Source organism: Chiloscyllium punctatum, chromosome 3, assembly GCF_047496795.1.
Source record: "Chiloscyllium punctatum isolate Juve2018m chromosome 3, sChiPun1.3, whole genome shotgun sequence".
NCBI lineage: Eukaryota > Metazoa > Chordata > Chondrichthyes > Orectolobiformes > Hemiscylliidae > Chiloscyllium > Chiloscyllium punctatum.
Genome location: NC_092741.1, coordinates 139522931 through 139535331, shown reverse-complemented (window position 1 = coordinate 139535331; position 12401 = coordinate 139522931). Strand labels below are relative to the sequence as shown.

At 41.4% G+C, this 12401-nt stretch overlaps 1 protein-coding gene across 8 annotated transcripts in view; it reads right to left on the bottom strand.

Annotated features, from left to right (window-relative positions):
- LOC140465695 (kinase D-interacting substrate of 220 kDa-like) overlaps positions 1-10892 on the bottom strand; it is a 149387-nt gene extending 138495 nt beyond the window's left edge. For all 8 annotated transcript variants that reach the window (XM_072561336.1, XM_072561353.1, XM_072561359.1 and 5 more), the window contains exon 1: positions 10733-10892. The gene's annotated coding sequence lies outside the window, so the exon portion shown is untranslated. The remainder of the gene's footprint in view (positions 1-10732) is intronic.
- Positions 10893-12401: the final 1509 nt, after the last annotated feature.

Genomic DNA, 12401 nt, shown 5'->3' with positions numbered 1-12401 from the left:
TTCCCATGTAGTTGAAGATGCCCTCCAAGGCATCTCATCCACATCCCACACCTCTGCCCTCAAACCCCACCTCTCCAACTGTTACAAGGACAGAACCCTCCCCCCCCCCCCCCGTCCTCACTTTCCACCCTACCAACCTTCGCATAAACCGCATCATCAGCCACCTCCAAAACAGACCCCACCAGAGATATATTTCCCTCCCCACCCCTTTCTACTTTCTGCAAAGACCATTCCCTCCATGACTACCTGGCCAGGTCCAAGCCCCTCAACAACCCACCCTCCCGTCCTGGCACCTCCCTCTGCCACTGCAGGGACTGCAAAATCTGTGCCCACACCTCCTCCCTCAATTCCATCCAAGGCCCCAAAGGAGCCTTCCACATCCAAAGTTTTGCCTGCACATCCGACAATGTATTCATTGTATCCACTGCTCCTGATGCAGTCTCCTCTACACTGGGGAGACTGGATGCCTCCTCGGAGAGTGCTTTTAGGAACACCTCTGGGACACCCGCACCAATCAACCCCACCGCCCTGTGGCCCAACATTTCAACTCCCCCCTCCTACATGCAGGTCTTGGGCCACCTCCACCGCCACTCCCTCATTACCCGACACCTGGAGGAAGGACGTCTCATCTTCTGCCTTGGAATACTTCAACCCCATGGCATCAATGTGCACATCACCAGTTTCCTCATTTCCCCTCCCTCCACCTTACCCCAGTTCCAACATTCCAGCTCAACACCACCCCCCCACCCCCCCCCAACCATCCAAACCAATGACACTTCCAGCTAGAAGGACAAAGGCATCAGACCCATTTGGTATTCAACATACCATCATTGAATTTCCCCACTATCAATATCCTTGGAGTTATCATTGATCAGAAACTCAACTGGACTCATACCACATATACACAGTGACTACAAGAACAGATCAGAAGTTAAGAATACTGTGGCGAGTAACTTGCCTCCTGAAAGACTGTCCATTTTCTAAGAGGCCCAAGTCAGGAGTGTGATGGAATATTCCCCACTTGCCTGGATGAGTGCAGGCCCAATAACATGCAGGAAATTTGACACCATCCTGGACAAAGCAGCCCGCTTGATTGGGACCACATTCACACCCTCCACCACTGATGCTCAGTAGCAACAGTGTGTACTATCTACAAGATGCACTGCAGGAATTCACTGAAAATCCTCAGCACCTTCCAAAACCAAACCACTTCCACCTCAAAGGACAAGGGCAGCAGATATGCAGGAACACTTCAAGTTCCCCTCCAAGTCACTCACCATTCTGACTTGATAATATATGACCATTCCTTCACTGTCACTGGGTCAAAATCCTTGAATTCCCTCCTTAATAGCATTGTGGGTCAACCCACAGCAGGTGGACTGCAATGGTTCAAGATGACAATTCAGCACCACCCTCTCAAGGGCAACTAGGAATGGGTAATAAATGCTGGCCAGCCAGCAACACCCACATTCCACAAAATGAATAAAGAAAATAAGTGTTTATTGTATGTCAGAGCATTTTATGCCAATCCCAGTCTTACAAAAAAAAATGTACTTTGAAAAAAATAAGTAGCAGACCATAAACAGTTCAAATCAAAGTTCCCTAGAGGCTGATTAAAAATTTGAAAACTTTCATTTCAAATTATTTTGCTTTTCAAACAAAACACAAATACAATTATTCAATAATTTAAGAGGAATTACTGCTTACTACATCCTAAGAGCCTTCTCAACATTCACTGAAAACAGATTGAAATAATTATTATTAATAAAATAAACAAGTAGCAATCAATATCATACAGCAACTGTGACAAAGATTTCAGAATAAGTAATGCACCAGTAAAGATAAATGCCATATCTCGTTCAATTATTTCATCACTTCTTTTCAAGTCATTTTGAAAACGGATAAAACTACATTCAATGATTTCTTCTCTCAAATTCACCCCATGAACAAACTGTATTTACATAAAATGAAAAAGCAAAGTTCTGTTAAATAATTGCTGTTAAATTTCTAATATTAACATTAGAAATCCAACGTTTGTGATCTACAATCATGTCTCCTAGCATACATTTCTGAAATTCTGACAACATTGCACAAATAGGACTGAATAAAGAAAACTAAGTCAACCAAATGATGCTGTCAAAAACGTTAAGCAATATTTTTACAAAGATACAAAGTTGAAATGACATCTCAGAACATGCTTGTACAATTGTGACAATCATATTGTTAAATTTTAGTAAGTGCTTTGCTTTCAGAGCCAAGTTAGTGCTGAAAAGGACAGGGATTAAAACATCACTGTTGGAAGTTTAATACAGACACGCAAGATGGATGTCAAACTCAAGGATGAATGTCAATATTTTACTATAAAACATACTTGGAAATGTTTCAAAATCATAACAGTCATAACCAGGATTCAAAAAAGTGAGCTTATTAAACTAAATCAGCCACACAAAGTAAAACTCTTCTGAAAAACCTGAATGCTTTTAAATAAAGAGATCTCAAAATCAACATTACATTTCCACTTACTGTTACATTTGTGCCTCAGCATTATGACTGGCTTGAAATTTCATACACATAGTATCATGAATTAGTAAACATGCTGGTTTAGCCTTCTATTCAACTTTGTAATATTTTTCTTACGATGGACATCCATTACAAATTTTTTTCCAAACATGCAATGGAAGTGTATAGAGTTGATAATGATGTATTATTTATGACTTTTCCAAAATTTCCCATTTTCTATAATTACCCCAGTAAGCTGGAAGGTAACAAATGATACAACACGACTGAAGAAAGGAGGTCAGAGAATCACAATGATCTACAGGCAAATTAGTCTGACACCAGTTGTCAGGAAAATACAGGAACCCATTATTATTAAGCAGAGACAGTACCCTTGAAAAGTCATAATTTCATTCAACCAAAAAAGGCCAAAGAATATGTAAACCAAAAGTTACTCTCACTGCTTACAATTACAAAAAAATTGCTTTATTTTTAAGCCTCATTCTGCTTCATATGCACGATCACTGAGCATTGTGCATGCTGAAAACCGTGTATAAGTGTAGCAGGATTGCCTCATTCATGTACTGTAATCACTTTGTAATAAAAAGTCAACATGCTATTTCCTTTCCCAACTGCTTTACCAACTTGCATGTTAAATTTCCCTTGTTCCTTGGACAGTACACCCTGAATTTAAAGGTTAGATGCCATTTAAGAAAAGGAAAGCAAAATATTTTAATAATAACTACAGAGTTCCCCACATTATACTTTATCTGCCTCCATGTTGCCCATTCACCTAAGTCACCTTTAACCAAGATTTAATTATGGCTTTCCCCATAAAACGTTATTTTTATTACACTGTGCTAGAGATATTTATGTTCATATCCAGAGACATGCCCTTCACAAGAAATAAAAAGGAACAAATCCAGGCACTGCATTTTTTCAAATCACAAAAACGTGAGGGCAACATTGCCTAAACGCATTCACCCTGCCAGCAACTTGACCGGAGATAACATTCCTCATGCCACACAAATTGCTGCACCATCTAAAAATTAGCATTCTTATGTGTCCTAAAGAGTACAAGACAGAAAGCTTGCCAGGATGACTTATTTTCAACCATACTCCAGTTCTATACTATGCGGGAGTTATTCTGAAAATTTAACTGCTCGTCCCTGGTCCAATATTAGTCTAGTATTAACCACTTCATCTAAAAGGGCAAAAAGGGTGGAATGATGTAACGACCAGCCCAACCTTAAGAGCAGTAATTCAAAAATCTATCTTTAGCTGTAATTGTGATATAGTTTTCCTGGTTGACAATTTTCCCACCTCCACATGATACCTCCCTGACATGGACAAACTGACAATAGTAGAATGCAGAATTGGATGTTCAACAGAAGCAGGAGCTCACTGGTTCATATGCCAATGAACTAGTGGATTTAAATACAAAAAAGGACAGAAGAACATTAATAACAAATTAGATCAGGGAAAAATACGAATAGACAATCACCAAATTTTCCTAACTCTAGCTCTTCAAGTGGTGATAACAAATACATTATAGGATTAAACTTTTTGTTAATGATCTGTCAAGTCTACTTACTTTACTCTAAAACAATTCAAAATTCCACTTACTTACCAGAAAGTGTGAACATAGGAAAATAAAGAGAATATGGAGCAGGGTAGGCCATTTGGCCCTTTGAACCTGCTCCACAATTTTATAATGTCAGGGCTGATCTGACTGTGATCTCAAATCCACCTATTCTCATTACCTTTCACCTTATGCTTCGCAATAACCTATCCACATGTTTTAAAAAACATTTACAGACTCTCTGAAAAAGCAAAGGACGCAGAGTTCCAAAGAGTCTCAAACTTCAGGGGAAAAAAATTACCTCACCTGTTTCAAATGGCTGACCACATTTTTAAGCAGTGAGCCCTTACTTTTAGATTCTCACCAAGAAGAAACACCATCTCCACATAAAACAGGTCAGAATCTTCAAGATGTTCTATGTTTCAATTAAGTAATTTCTTACCCTTCTTAACCTTCAGTGAACCCAGGCTTAGTATGTTCCAATATCCCCTCATGATACAACTTACCCGTTCCAAGTATTGGTGCTGTAAATCTTCTACAAACACTTTTACATCTTTACTTAAATAAGATGACAATACTATACACAATGCTCCTGATGTGGAGTCACCAATATCCTTTATAACTAAGCTTATGCGTCAGATACTTGAGCGTCATCATCCACTTCATCCAAAATGACCTACTTTCCAGTGTCAGCATCCAGTATCATCTGAACGTGAAACTGTTTAACCTTGATTGCTTCCTGGCAAAAACAAAACTCACCACTATGGACATGAATAATTTTGCAGATAACTGCTGCATGACAGCTCAGTCGAGAATTGTACAACACAGAAACAGACCCTTTGAGCAAACTCATCCATGCCAACCAGACGTCCCAAACCAACACAGTCCCATCTGCCAGAATTTAGCCCATATCCCTCTAATCTCTTTCTATTCATGTACCCATCCAGATGTCTTTTGAATGTTGTGACTATAGCAGTCTCCATTACTTTCTCTGGTAGCTCATTCCATACAGTCACGACCCTCTGCTTGAAAGATTTGTCCATTAGGTCCCTTTTATATCTTTTCCCCTCTCACCTTAATCCAATGCCCTCTAGGTTTGGACTTTCCTGCCCTGGGAAGACTACTTTGGTTATTCACCTTACCTATGCCCCTTGTGATTTTATTTCCTTCGCAAAGATTGGCTAATGCCTAATATGCTTCTTTGCTAATACAGGGTATCTGAAAGACTAACCAGAGAAATGTAATTGCTTTGCCAAAACCATACATCTATAATCACAAGAGAAAATTATAAGATTAAGCTTCCTTGATCCTAAGGTTTGGAATTTTATCTCATTTTCATCAATGAAAACCTTCATTTTCCAGTCCTTTTCAGTTTGGAAGTAGAGTTAGATCAGATTCTAGGCATTAATTGTTTCTCTTTCTTCACAAGCTTCCTGGTCTGTTAACTTCTTCCAGCTCACTCTGTTTGGATGATATTACCCATTATTTGGAAGACATTGTAGTGTACATCAATTTCAGTCCAATTTGTAAAATCTGTCTTAATTGTATTTGTCATTTAATGTACAATTAGAAGTTTATAAATGACCACAATTGGTCTTTCAATTCATGTTTAATATACATTGATTAAGTTTTAGGATGTTGATAGTAATCTAACATAGCATTTGGTATTTGCTTTGTTTCTTTGCAATTAATAATCAGGGTATTAACTCTCCTGTTACCCTAGATGGTAAATGAGCCACAAAGACCAAAAAGCTCTAAAACAGTTCTATTTTTTTAAAGCACTAGTTCCTCCTTTTCACACTCAGTCTAACATATCTGCAACCCTTTCCCAAGCCAATATAACTGCATTTTAATTTATTTCTGATGTACCAATGTAAGATATGATTTGTCTGGTTAGTACACAAAATAATACTTTTCATTGTATCTTGATACATGCGACAAACATAAAATCAAATCAATGGCCGTGAAAGCCACACTGTTCTATTCAAACATTAGCCATCCATGTAGTAGCCTACCCCCATTTTTACATGTTAATGTTGGTGGAACAAAAAGATATTCATGTCCACATTCCTCACAATGAATTTAAAGAAATACCAAAATCACTGGTGTGAGGCAACTTTGCAATATACTGCCAACCAGGTGCAGTTAGAAGCCATAAACCAGAAAAATACTTGACTAGTTCCAACAATTGCTACACAGTCAGGAGCAGTTCCTCAAGCTTCATCAAGTGGGCGACATGGTGGCACAGTGGTTAGCACTGCTGCCTCACAGGGCCAGAGACCAGGGTTCAATTCCTGCCTCAAAAAACTGTCTGTGTGGAGACATGTGTTGCACATTCTCCCCATGTCTGCGTGGGTTTGCTCCGGTTTCCTCCCACAGTCCAAAAATGTGCAAGTTAGGTGAATTGGCCATGCTAAATTGCCCATAGTGTTAGGTGAAGGGGTTTGGGTGGGTTGCTCTTCAGAGGGTCGGTGTGGACTTGTTGGGCCGAAAGGCCTGTTTCCACACTGTAAGTAATCTAATCTAAAGCTTTGCTCAACTGTATACTAAAACAATTAAGTGACTCAGTTTATTACAAATGCATTATTTATTCACAAGATAGTATTTGTCATAAACAATTTACAGGTCAACTTTCAAAGTACATTAAAGTTTTAGAAGATACAGAATTGCTTGTTTCTAAACTGGGCCACTGGTATTGAGAAATAGCAAGAAATAGCATTTAACTAAGTTTTTGAAGAAATAGAATGGGGGGAGGTTTGGGAAGCAAAATTTTAAAGGACAGAGGGTGCAAACTGGTAAAAGAATGGATTATTGTGTTAAACACACAAACATTTGTAAATTATGACAAAAGAAATGGCCTGCACTGACCGACATGGTGTTAGAAAGAGAATTAAAATAAAAAATAGCAAATACACTCCACAGATTCAGTCAGACCCAATGAGTATTTTCAGCATTTTCTGTTTTTCTCTTAAACTTCCAAGTTCATTTTACATATTATGTCACAATTTATGACAATTTGTACTATACTAAAAGTATGGCCATCCTTCAATCTAAGGGATGGTAGACATGTTGCAAACAATTCATCTAGCTGGGTGTCTTCAGAGATGCACTTGTACTAATGCTTGTGAAGGCCAATTGTTAATAGGCAGGATCTTCAGGGAGGGGAACACATGAAGCTGTCAAATTATGTTCTGGGTTGTTGCTTTCAGCATTAGCAGAGTTTCCAAACTACAGCAGCCATTGATCATCATGGTAGTGGACATCAACACCAATGGGGTCATCGCTTCTCACTTTCACCAATCAGATTCTTGCATGTTTAGAGCTTTGTCAAGATTCTAAGCTTGGAAACAGATGATGCATGTTCTGTCATCTGGCTCCCGCTATCTTATTGTATAGAATACTGTTGGGTGTGTGGCTATCTTCCAACCTGTGGAGACATCCAATGTACCAAAGCTGCTTTGGCTTGAGTAGAGCAAACATACTTGGGATATCTGCCTTTGAAAATTCATGATTTTGTCCTGCCATGATAGACCCATAATGTATCTTAGACACTGAAGACAGAAGTTACTAAGCTTCTTCTCCAGATCACTTACGTCACAGCCATTTTACATTACACTTTGCATGTTTCATGAGTTGGCAAATGTGGTATCTGCTTTCCCCAGCTCCATTAAAAGGGACAGATAGGTCTACAGTAATGAGACAAAGTTTGCAGAATTTGCTAGGCAATGGTCTCCCTGCAATAGGAAGGATGTTGTGAAACTTAAAAGGGTTCAGAAAAGACTTACAAAAGATGTTGCCAGGGTTGGAGGGATGGAGCTATAGGAAGAGGGTGAATAAGCTGGGGCTATTTCCCTGGAGTGTCGGAGGCTGAGGGGTAACCTTACAGAGATTTATAAGACCAGGAGTGGCATGGATAAGATGAATAGCCAAGATCTTTTCCCTAGGGTGTGGAAGGTCCAGAACTAGAGTGAGAGGGGAAAGTTTTAAAAGGGGTCTTAAGGGGCAACTTTTTCACACAGATGGTGGTGTGTATAAGGAATGAGTTGCCAGAGGAAGTGATGGAGGAAAGCACAATTACAATACTTGAAAAACTTGGCATTAGTAAAACCACAGCCAGTCAGGCAGCATTCAAGAATCAGGAGAGTCGCATTTCATGCATAAGCTTACGGCTGAAACGTTGACTCTCCTGTTCCTCAGATGCTGCCTGACCTGCTGTGGTTTTTCCAACACCACACATTTTGACTCTTAGCTCCCCGGCATCTGCAGGCCTTAATTTCTCCACAATTACAATATTTAAAAGGCACCTGGATGGGTATATGAATAGGAAAGGTTGAGAGGGATATGGACCAAATGCTGACAAATGGGACTCGATTAATTTAGGATATCTGGACAGCGTGGACAAGTTGGACCAAAAGGTCTAATTCCATGCCATTCAGCTCTATGACATCCAGTATGGTATTATTCAACATTAATCTTTCTCTTTCTAGATTCCATTCCTTGCTTTTCACCCCACACAACTGCCAGAAGGCTAACTGAATGTATTTTTTATTACAAGGAGAACTGAGTACAGAAGTAGAGAGGTTGTGCTTCAATTAATCAGGGTATTGGTGAATCCACACGTAGAGTGCAGTGTACAATACTGGTCTCCTTATTTAACAAAAGGAGTTCAATGTGTTGGCAGCAGTTCAGAGGTTTACTAGACTAAAACATGGAATGGGCAGATTGCCTTTGAGGAAAGACTGAATAGCTATGCTTACATATTCGCCACAGTTTAAGATAGCAAGAAGTGACTTGATTGAAACATGTTGCAGAGTTTTTGACAGGGTGAATATGGAAAGGATATTCCTTCTTGACGGAGAAGGATTCTGGGTAATCAAAGATGAAGGACAGGAAAAATTTCTGGCTGTAACAGCTGCTTCTTTTTTGAGGTATTTTAGGTTTTGGAGGTGATTTCCTCGAATCCCAGGAGCAGCAATTACTGTTTTATATGCTGTTGCATTGTTTTGGAACTTGAGGGGGAAAAAAAGTCAAAACAGCAGTTTTAAAAAGGAGAGGAAGAGACAAAGGAAGCACATGGTGAGGTCAGTGCAGGAGAGAGAGAGAAAGAAACTGACACAGCAGAGAACCTGCACAGTTACTGTCTTTGCTGTTTGAATTCATGTCACGCAGAGGGTGGTACGTGTATGGAATGAGCTGCCGGAGGGAGTGGTGGAAGCTGGTACAATTGCAACAGTTAAAAGGCATCTGGATAGATATATGAATAGGAAGGGTTTGGGGGAGATGGGCCGGGTGCTGGCAGGTGGGACTAGATTGGGTTGGGATATCTGGTCGGCGTGGACAAGTTGGACCGAAGGGTATGTTTTCATGCTGTACATCTCTATGACTCTAATCCAGAAGAAGTGTTCCTGTTTAAAAATGAGGATTGCTCACTTACGACAGAGATGAGGAGTTTTAAAAAAAACTCTCAAAGAGTTTTGAATCTTTGAGACTCTCCCCCTCAAAAGGCTATATAAGTAGAGTCTTCAAATATGTTTAAGGTAAAGGTGAATAGATTATTCAGAAGGGGTGAAAGGTTATCAGGGCAAGCGGAGTAATCAGATGAGCACTGTATGGCAGAGTAGGTTCAAAAGACTAAGCGGCATATTCCTCTTACCATTTCATATATTCATATGTAAATCATATCTTCATCATTCCTTGTACAAATGAATTGTATCCACTTTTTTTAAAATCACATTTTATTATACAGAAACTATAGCACTAAGGAATAGAAAACACAACCAATGGCACCTTTCCAAACACAGACTCTTAATAAATAATTGAGAGTTTAAAAGTGTGGCATTGGAAAAGCAGAGCAGGTCTGGCAGCATCCAAGAGGCAGGAGAGTCGACGTTTCAGGCACAAGCCTTTCACCATTCCTGACGAGCTTTTCCAGGCCACACTTTTTAACACTCATCTCCAGTCCTCATTTTCTCTTCGTAACTAATTTAGCCATCTCTGCCCACAGGCTCGACACTTATTTGATGTACTACACTGCTTATCCCTCACTGAATTAGAATCGACAGCTTTACCATCAGAGCTGCTGCATGAGAATCTTTAGAATCGATTCAACAGTTCACCCTGACACAAAGGCGGATGAAATTAGAGTTGCCTTTATTACCACGACTGGAGGGAGGAGGTGAATCCTCTTTTGGTTTTTTAAAGTTCTCAGTAAACATAGATTACAGTAAAATGTATTTTGACGACACTCCTAAAAAAAAATCCGCTGCACTATAATCACTTGTCCCAAAGAGGTAATTACAACAATGAAAGTAAAATGAAGCAGAGTAAATCATATTCCAAACATGTAATAACTCGGCAGGTACATTATAAGGCGGTGGATGCACCTGCTGTCAGCTGACCAGATGGATGTCTGGATGCAGGACAAGTGGTGACCTCCAGCCAATCCGGGTCATCCATTCCGGCCGCCCGCACGTCACAATGGACCACACAGCGACCGTTAATCGCGCGAGTCGGCAGTTTACTTCAAAAATCACCGGCCGAAAGGCAGAGGCGGACTGGACCCACCGACCCAGAGAAGTGTACCCGGGGCCGGAGCTCGCTCGCTCACCGACTGCGCCTGCCCCATCAACATAACAAAGAGCATCAGGTGAGTACCGTTTTCAAATGTCTCCGGCTTACTCGCCCAATCCTTCTCACTGGGAAATCTCCACGGTGACCAATTCCTTTCTTTCTCTCTTATTCCACTCGCATCGGCACCTCCAGACAATCCGCCATTTCCACCGCCGCCCAAACACCGGTCACGTGGTCCGATTGCAAGACGTCACCACCACCCCGGGAGCAGGAGGCGTCCAAACCCGGATCAACCGGGATCACTGTCCCAGATCAACCCGGATTACTACCCAATTCCGGTATTATGTCCCAACTCCTGGATCACCACCTGAATCCGGGATCACTGCCCTTGTCCTGGGTCGTAACCAGAGTCCGGTATCGCAGCCTGAACCCCCCCGGATCAAAATCTGGTTAGAGGTTCACGTTCCACATCCATAATCCCAACCCGATTCCCAGATCACTGCCCAAGCCTCAGGTCAGGTCCTTGGTCCTGGATCACAGCCTGAATTCCGGAATACAATCCGAATGCCAGAATACAACCGGATTCTGGGATCACAACACTGGATAGGTAGCGAACCTGAGATCCTCAAGGAATCGAGAACTCTAGGTGTGATCCGGGATTTGGTTCGGGATTCAGAACTCAGGCACTGATCTGGATTCCTGGACTCGGTTTGTGATTGCAGACGTGGTTTGTGATCCGGACTCCAATTGTAATCTGGGACTAGGGCTGGGTTCCTGCACTCAGGTTGTTGTTTCGGATGCAGTTGTGATCCTGGACTTGGGCAGAGATCCCAAACTCGGTCTGGGCTCTGGACTCGGGCTGTGTGGTCCCAAACTTGGGTTATGACTGGGTACACAGGCTGGGCTCCCAGACTTTCGTTGTGATCTGGTACCTGGGCTGGGAACCCATACTTGGGCAAAGAACCCAGTCAGGCTGTGGATCTCCGATTATGATCCCAAACTCGAGCCAGGATTCTGGATTCTGATTGTGATCTCAGACTCTGGCTGGGATCTGATACTTCGGAGCAGGGATGCAAGACCCTAGTTCTGACCTCAGACTCATTTGATTTGTGACGGCATCCCAGACATGGACAGAGAACTGGAAATCCAATTGTGATCTAGGGCTCAGATTGTATTTACACGTCTCAAGATGTGATCCCAGGCAAGGTATGATCCAGATTCAGACTGGCATCCTGGAATTAAGTGGTGATTGGGAATTGTCAGTGACGATAGAAAAATAGGAACAGGAGCAGACCTTTCAGCTCTAAAAATGTAGACCTTTCAGCTCTAGAATCGTAAAGTCATATTGCACAGAAACAAGCCCTTTGACCCAACTCGCCATGCTGACCAGGATTCCTAATCTGAACTAGTCCCATTTTTAGTCATAGAGATGTACAGCATGGAAATAGATCCTTCAGTCCATTACGACCAGATATCTCAAACCAATGTAATCCCACCTACCAACACCTGGCCCATATCCCTCCAAACACTTCCTATTCATATACTCAGCCAAATGCCTCTTAAATGTTGCAATTGTACCAACCTCCACCACTTCCTCTGGCAGCTCATTCCATACATGTACCACCCTCTGCGTGAAAAAGTTGCCCCTTAAGTCTCTTTTACATCTTTCCCCTCTCACCCTAAACCTATGCCCTCTAGTTCTGGATTCGCCGACCCTAGGGAAAAGACATTGTCTATTTATCCTATCCATGCC